An 8,247-nucleotide genomic window follows, 5' to 3' on the forward strand; every position below is an offset into this window, starting at 1 on the left:
TTGTTTTAAATTTTCAAAAAATATATATATATATATATATCAGAAAATTCGCTGAAGCCACCATTCGCCTAAACCACAAGAGGCTCAGGCGGCTTCAGCAGTGACTTCAATGAGTGTGCAATCAACATCCAATCAGCATTGCGCATGACACAATATTATTGGATGAATTCATATGATGAATTCAATGACAACACATAGAGAACAGTCACATTGGTGACACTAAGGTGGCGAATCCATCTCAAATACGCCTCGAAATGTTGTACAAAATCAAGAAATAATTGATAAAAGGAGTACTTCAAATTGACAACAAAATATGTATACAAGGTCAAATATTTAGGTAGCTAAGAAATACTAGATGCAACATTTCAGTCTCTCACAACTTTGTCACACTTTTGATATATAATTTTGTTGACATGTTTAATCTCATCAACATCAAATCTTTCTAGTACCTATCATGTTCTTTAGAAACCTCCGCAAGAGCTCTCCGAGAGGATCTTTATGGATATAACAACCGACACGAAGGGAAGACAATTAGTGTAAATATGCCAACACATTAAGCTCTAAAACAGTCTTGCATATTGCTTCATCTTTGTAATGCTTATTATAACAGATAATGTTGCATTGTGGCCCCATCTCTAGACTCGGACGGCTTCCTCTGGTATGGTTCCTCTAAAACAGTCTTGCATATTGCTTCATCATTTTCAAGTTTGGGTAACTCATTGGAATGCTTCTCCCTTTTGAAAGAAGTAAAATTTCGTATTGAGACCACCAGCATAGATATGATCAAACAAAATAACAAAAAATGGTGTGACAACAAGACTTACATTTTTGAATATATGACGAGTCCGACACCAACAACTAAAAAGGACACATAATATAACCAGTCCACCTGCAACAATTATATGATCACAAGTTATTAACATTTGAATAGACATGTTTGGATTTCTGTTACTTTTAATATTTTAATATCCCGTTTAACTGTAGCTATTTTTCGAAAATATTACCTTTTGGTGATATAAAAACACACGAATGACAACGGCTCACATATTGTCACACCCTCAAAATCCACTAACGGAGTTTTACCGTCAGAGGGTGTGAACTAACAGGATCTGTCACACCCTCAAAATCCACTAACGGAGTTTTACCGTCAGAGGGTGTGAACTAACAGGATCGGAATCATTAGTTATAATCAAACCATAAAAACGTTTAAATGAAAATAAGTGCGGAAGCGTAAAACCATAGAAACCAATGTTGCGTCACGCAGGACGATTTAAAAACCCAATGATAACAGTTTAAAATAAGTTTGCATAATTAAAAGTGTTTCAAGCAATGCATGATCCTAAACCGCTCGCCCGCCTCGGCTACCTGAGAATAACATACTAAAAGTGTCAACACAGGGTTGGTAAGTTCACGAATTCAAATAAAATAAAGCGTTAGCGTTTCCGTTCAGCGTTTTGCGTTCAGCGTTTTGCGTTTAGCGTTTTGCGTTCAGCGTTTTGCGTTAAGCGTTACCAGTAGTGTTATGTCAATTATATATCTATAGGTAGCTAGCCTATAAAACAAGTATTACTAAGTGTTCGACACCGAAGCTGACTGTTTATCATTTGCCTTGCCACCAGGTCTATCCCGACCATGGTATGTCTTTAGCCAAGATTACACCCACTCGACCTCCAGTCGAGTTTAGCGTTGGGTGGGGTTTGTCAAACCCAGTAGTACTATTCAATAATGACTCGCTATTATCCAATATTAAACGGTTCGATGTGAATGAAGGACTTTAGTTATTGCATTTGCCACTTAGTCTTTACAAGTGATATATAATCTATATTAACAAAATCTTAAATGCGTTTTCGGAGTATGTTATCTCCCCAAGTGAAAAGCGTTTGAAAACAGTTTAAAAGGGGTAAGTGAACTCACTGTTTGCGAAGTATTCCCAAAATAATTCACCAAGATGCGCGTCACAGAAAAACTCTCTCTAGCGTTCTAAAACAACAAAGAGATTTTTCTAAGTGTCGGAATATTATCGAGTCTCTAGACCCGGCACATAATACCTATGCACACAACATGTTTCGTGTTTCGTTTGTGAATCGTGTGTGACTTTAACAAGTGTATTTGTGATACGTTACATGTGTGAGCAATTATTTACGTGTCATGTATTCATAATGTACATCACTAGCAATTACTCCCCGCAAGGGCAATTTGGTCAACACATAACAATTAACTAGCAATTATTCCCCACGAGGGCAATTTGGTCAAATCATGATAATCAATTAGCAATTATTCCCCGCAAGGGCATTTTGGTCAAAACACGACAATTAATTAGCAATCATTCCCCTCAAGGGCAATTTGGTCAAAACACGACAATTAATTAGCAATCACGTTGTTTCATGCAACTTTCACAAAATTCAGCAACTAGTTTCTTAACGACAGAATTTCTACTTGAAAAACTAGTCTATCCCACCGATCATAGCATCACAATTAATTTACCAAAAATCATCACAAAAGCATATATGTCCTAGGTTTCCAGAACATATTTTATTATATTTTTATTCCACATAGGTTTCTCACAATAATCAAATCATTACAGCAAACTCATAACAGTCAAATTCATGCGCAACAGAATGTTATTTGAAATTCCCGTTAAACGAAAAATCCAATAAATGCAAGACCACTTGGGTTAGGTTCCTAACTCAACAAGTCAACTTTCAGAAGTGGAACCAACCCAATTGGTCTCGTAGTTCATGAGATATAACATTTACAAAACAACCTAACAGCAGGTCTAACAACTCAGCTTTGCACAACGTTTTTGTAAAATCATAAAAGTTAACTTTTACACGTCCAAAAATTGCAAATTTATATTCTTTAGAAACTAGACTCAACCTACTTTACTGTAGTATCAATTATCTCAATAAATTTTCACTTTTACACCCCGTTACAGTCAATCAAACATCAACAACACAATCTGTCCAGAAACTGTTTGCATCCAAACTCAACAATTTAACTATCTATGGACCACAAATCATTCATATAACATTCTAGACACCATAACTACTATCCATGTATATCAATTACACCATACATACATAGGGTTTTATTTGATCTCAAACTCAAAGACACAACAATTAACATGCAATAATATCAAAACTAGTTATCAAATCATCATCAATACACCATCAAATCAACAACAATCATATGAACACCATACATAGGAAAAATCGGACCTAGGGTTTGTAATTTATACCTTCAAAAGCACCAATACAAGCAATAGGAAGGTAGGAGATGGCTAGAAACGGATATAGGATGCTTCAATTGTGAAAGACAATATCAAAATCCAAGAGGTATGTGTGTGTGTGTGAACCGATTGTGAGGAGAGGGGGGGGGGGGGGTTTGGCCGTCGGTTTTGGGAAGAGGGAGAGGGAGGAGAGGTTAGGGTTTTATAATATTAATAATAATAACATGTTACACTTTAGTCCCTAAACTTCCAAATGTTACATCTCTAGCTTAATTAATTGGGTTCTTGTTTCTTGTTTAGCATTCCACATAACATAATCAAGTAACACATATGTCTAACACATAATTATCACATAATTATTGTTTTGACGTTTTTTGTTTATTCACTAATCGTTTGCGTCAACTCGTTTGCGTTTCGGTGCAATTCCCGAAAGACTACACATGTAGTAAGTGTCAAGCGTCATTTAAACCCTAGTTTAAATGTAATGAGGTGTGCGTTATAGATTCAGTGATCTAAAGTTTGAATTGACGGAGTTGAGTTAACGGAGTTAACGGAGTTAACCTGAAATTGACGATTGTCACACATATCGGCTGTGAGCAACGAGAGATTAAATAGTGTGGCTCCACTTGCCTGCAAAAATTCATCACAAGTTTTAAATTCATATATTTTTGACATTTTTCTTCTTTCTTATTTCTATAACATGAGAAACGAACCTGCTAAACAAGAGGGGTGAAAGAACCGAACATAAAGCCCGATATCCCATAACCGGCAAAAGTTAATATCTGAAAAATATCCAGTTTTTACAAATCTAAGCAAAAAAAAAAAGGAAAAACAAAACATTGCAAAATTACATTCACTTACAACTTTAGGAGACCAAGATATCGACTCGAGGGTCTTGAACTCGAATATAGCCCTAAGGAATTGTTATGGAAACAGGCAAATGATGTTCTTATTCAGAATTGCATGGAGGTATTGAGTGTGGTCAACACAGAGTTCAAACAAAAAATAAGGATACATCTCAATTAAGTTAACTAGCGTTCCAAATAAACCATACATTGCCATTACTTCAACCCGGCCCCCCTTTTTAACGCAAAATTCCTGCATACCAAAAAATACTACAAGATTTAGACAGGCTGGATAACTGGTCAAAAATGGGATCGGGTCAATATAGATATTTTTAGTGCGGGTCAAAAACTCAAAATAGGTTGGTCTAAACATTGAACACCCTTTTATCCCATTTTTACAAAACTAAAAATTATTAATGTGCAAAAATATGATTACAAAACTATAATATTACAAAAAGAATGTGAACTTGTTTGATAAAAGTTATTTAGGTGGTTTTAAGGCATTTAAACATTTTTGACTCGTTTGGCCTGCTTCGTGCTTTAGCTGCAGCCATTTGACTAGTCAAACATAAAACCCCTAAAAGTAGGGGTGTGATTTTCTTACATAACACCAGCCAAACACGAAATCATGGGTTTGGCTTTTGTATAAACGGATTTTGGCCAATTGTGGGTTATTTCTTATGTTTTTTTGTTTAAAATGTGTTTTATATAATAAATTAAAATTTGTTGGGTATCTTATGACAAAATTTTTAAAACTAAAAGTAAAAAAGAAACGACTTAAGATGTTATAATTAAAATGTATTGTTTTATATAAATTTGTATTTTTTATAGTAAAAATATAAATTTAAAGTACTAATATGTAAAAACCAGAAAAAATCTTCAAGTCAAATAGTTCGTGTTCGGGTGAAGCACGAATAAGCGTGTCAACTTTAACACCCCTACCTATAAATTCTACAATTGCCCCCACTAATAAACACTAACCTCGCCAACATTGCTCAATGCAAAGAAACATGTTCCTGCAATCACAAGCACATCACCAAGAACAGGATTGGAGCCACCTGAACCACAAATAGTTTTCTGTTTTCTTATTCTAAACCGATCATTTTACTATGATCTGTCAAATTATTCTATAAAGGGGGACAAAAATGAGAATGATTAGAAGGATTTGTAGCAACAAAAAAAAACCCCTAGAAAAATGAAAAATTAATAAAAAAATCATAACTCAAAATTAATAAAAAAAGAAAAATGTAAAGGCACAAAAATGTTTCCACCGTCTTCCTCGTTCATTCAAAAAAAAAGACACAATGTTGAGAAAAAAAGATCATTGTGTGTTTTTATTTATCATTGTGTTTTTTGTTTAGTTTCGTCAATGATTGTATATAATTTTTCCTTGATATTGTGTCGTTTTTTCTTGATATTGTGTTATGTTACTCAACATTGTGTTATATTTTGCGACATATTGTGTCTTTTTTTATTTATCATTGTGTTGCTTGTTCATTTTCGGCATTGTGTCTTTTCAGTGTTTTTTTTTGGGAACAGGAATGACGAGGAAAACATTTTGATTTTTTAAATTTTATTGTTTTTTATTTATATTTTAAGTTATGATTTTTTTTATTATTTTTTAGATTTTTTTATTGATGGGTTTTTTGTGTGGCCATAAATCCTTTTCACACTTCTTATTTTTGTCTCAGCATTTTAACTTTTCCCCTCTGATTTTTACCTCCACCACCGCCACCAAACATAGCCCTGAAACACATAGAGCCGCCCCAACAAACTGCCAAAAAGAATACTTTGTGCCCAGAAAGTACCAAGTCAGAATTATGACCCAAACAATCGCGGCACAATCGAGTATTGTCACACTTGTGATTGATGAAAACTGGTATGCTTTATTAACTGCAATCAACCATATACATACATCTCAAAAACTGTCTTTTTTCTTGGAGCCAAAATATATAAATCTTGTTGTGGTTTGTTTACTAACCAAGAAAGCTGCCTTCGACATCTGCAAACGCTAAGAGCACATACCAATACCAAGCAGTCTGCAAAAAGTTTAAAAAATATTAAAATTTGAATAAGAAGGAAAAATATTAAAATAGTATCTAAAAATGCTTAGGATCAAATACCAAATTAATTCTCGGTGCGAATATGACAAAGTGAAGCAAAAAATCCTATTGGCGGCATTACCGTAAATAGAGTAATTACTCTCGAGTAACTTTTGTAAAATTACTCTAGAAAAATTACACTACTGTTTTAAAATAGCGAAATATTATTACACAACTTCAATTTTGTTATTACGGTATTTCACTGCCAGTGCAATACTATACACTACAACAAAATAACACCAGAGTAATAATTGTTTCGCTACTTTAACTGTAGTGTCATAATTCACTCTAGCACTTCGCATGTTAAGCGCACTTGGCATGTTAACAATCGACTCGCATGCATGATAGTATATTATATATAAACAAAGAGAGACACACAAATGCAAAATAATAATAATAAAAAAAATGAGAGTACATGTAGCTTTTGACGACGGTACAACAAGATGCTCCCATAGACCAACGCCAAAGCCAAATAAGCGAAAAATGAAAGGGTAAAAGGGGCATTAACACCTACAAAAACATAACATCAAAACCAGATAAAGTCCATGAACAAATGTATTTACTTATAATAATGATGATGACTGTTTTGTTAGGGAAATGATCGAACCTAGATGCGCAGAATAAGATGCAGTGAAGCCCATAAGTGCCACTGAAAAGGACACTAGTTGGCCCAATAACACAACATACAACACTCTCCAAACTCCTCCATATTTTACACTAACTCCTGAATTCATATTCAATTACTTTGGATGAAAGCAAGACTTGGTTGGTTTATATTTTATAATACTGAGAGGAGAGGATTGTGCAATTATTAAAATAATAATGGTGATTGTGATTGTGATTGTGATTGTGATTGGGTCATACTTGTCGAAGCATGAAATGAATCTGACCTGATCCATGACGATGTTTCCACGGATTTTCGAGATGAACGAACCACGTCTTGATCTTCTTCTTCGGCTGCTTGAGACCTGCAATGGTTTTTCGGGGGAGTGGAGGTGACTGCTAAGAAATCCTGAGGATCTCTTGTTCACAGACACAAAAAAGTGGTGGTGGCTCTTATTGAGCATGACCCTTTAATAAGGAGGTGGAGACCTCCTTATATAGAGAGTCTCATGGCCACCATCATGGTACCCTAATGGGCCTAGCCCAGTTAGGGTTACCTCCACAAAACCCCCTCAGCCCAATAACATTGTATTAGTCCATATAATAAAATAAGCCAAACATAATAAATTTAGGGTCGTAAAACCGGGTTTAGTACCATACCCCTACAAGCCCCCCCAAGTCCAGCATTGCTCCTGGGCGCGCAAGCGTCTAGGTGGAGCGCTGGACTTTATGAGGTGTGTTAAGTCATGGGGCGGTTTTTTCCCTTTTCTTTGGCCTTGTCTTTATTGTCTTTGAGTTTTGGGAGGTTTTCCTCATGATGGTGACATGTTGCGGTCCTTATGATGATGATGGTGCCCTGGCTTAAATAAGATAAGGCACGCATCATAGTGGCGCGATGCCTGATAAAAGAAGGAGCACGCATCTTGATGATAATGTAACATAACTTGCGCGCGAGGCAGCTTATGAGTTATGAGAATAATAAAGCCTGCGCGCGAGGCGACTTACCGATCTATAAGAATAATAAAGCTTGCGCGTGAGGCGGCTTACGAGCTATAATAATAATAATGAAGCTTGCGCGAGTTGCGGCTTACGAGCTATGAGAATAATAAAGCTTGCGCGTGAGGCGGCTTACGAGCTATAATAATAATAATGATGAAGCTTGCGCGAGAGGCGGCTTACGAGCTGTAATAATAGAGCTTGCGCGAGTTGCGGCTTACGAGCTATGAGAATAATAATGAAGCTTGCGCGAGTTGCGGCTTACGAGCTATGAGAATAATAAAGCTTGCGCGTGAGGCGGCTTACGAACTGTAATAATAGAGCTTGCGCGAGTTGCGGCTTACGAGCTATGAGAATAATAATGAAGCTGGCGCGTGAGGCGGCTTATGAGCTGTAAGAATAATGACAGCTTGCGCGCGAGGCGTCTTATGAGCTGTATGAACAAAGCTTGCGCGCGAGGCGTCTTACGAGC

General features: G+C 36.0%; 1 pseudogene across 1 annotated transcript; it reads right to left on the minus strand.

Moving 5' to 3' along the window:
• Positions 1–601: 601 nt before the first annotated feature.
• LOC143592738 (uncharacterized) lies at positions 602–6,910 on the minus strand (annotated as a pseudogene). The gene is made up of 12 exons (XR_013145973.1): positions 6,784–6,910; positions 6,592–6,686; positions 6,056–6,113; positions 5,795–5,967; positions 5,056–5,151; positions 4,245–4,327; positions 4,091–4,142; positions 3,943–4,011; positions 3,811–3,859; positions 1,005–1,057; positions 825–889; positions 602–734 (listed from the first exon to the last, which is right to left on the minus strand). The product of XR_013145973.1 is annotated as an uncharacterized LOC143592738 (transcript).
• Between the last annotated feature and the right edge of the window lie 1,337 nt (positions 6,911–8,247).

This window comes from Bidens hawaiensis, unplaced genomic scaffold (assembly GCF_021521415.1).
Source record: "Bidens hawaiensis isolate Kalapana, Puna unplaced genomic scaffold, B.hawaiensis_p1.1 tig00041171_1, whole genome shotgun sequence".
Taxonomy (NCBI): domain Eukaryota; kingdom Viridiplantae; phylum Streptophyta; class Magnoliopsida; order Asterales; family Asteraceae; genus Bidens; species Bidens hawaiensis.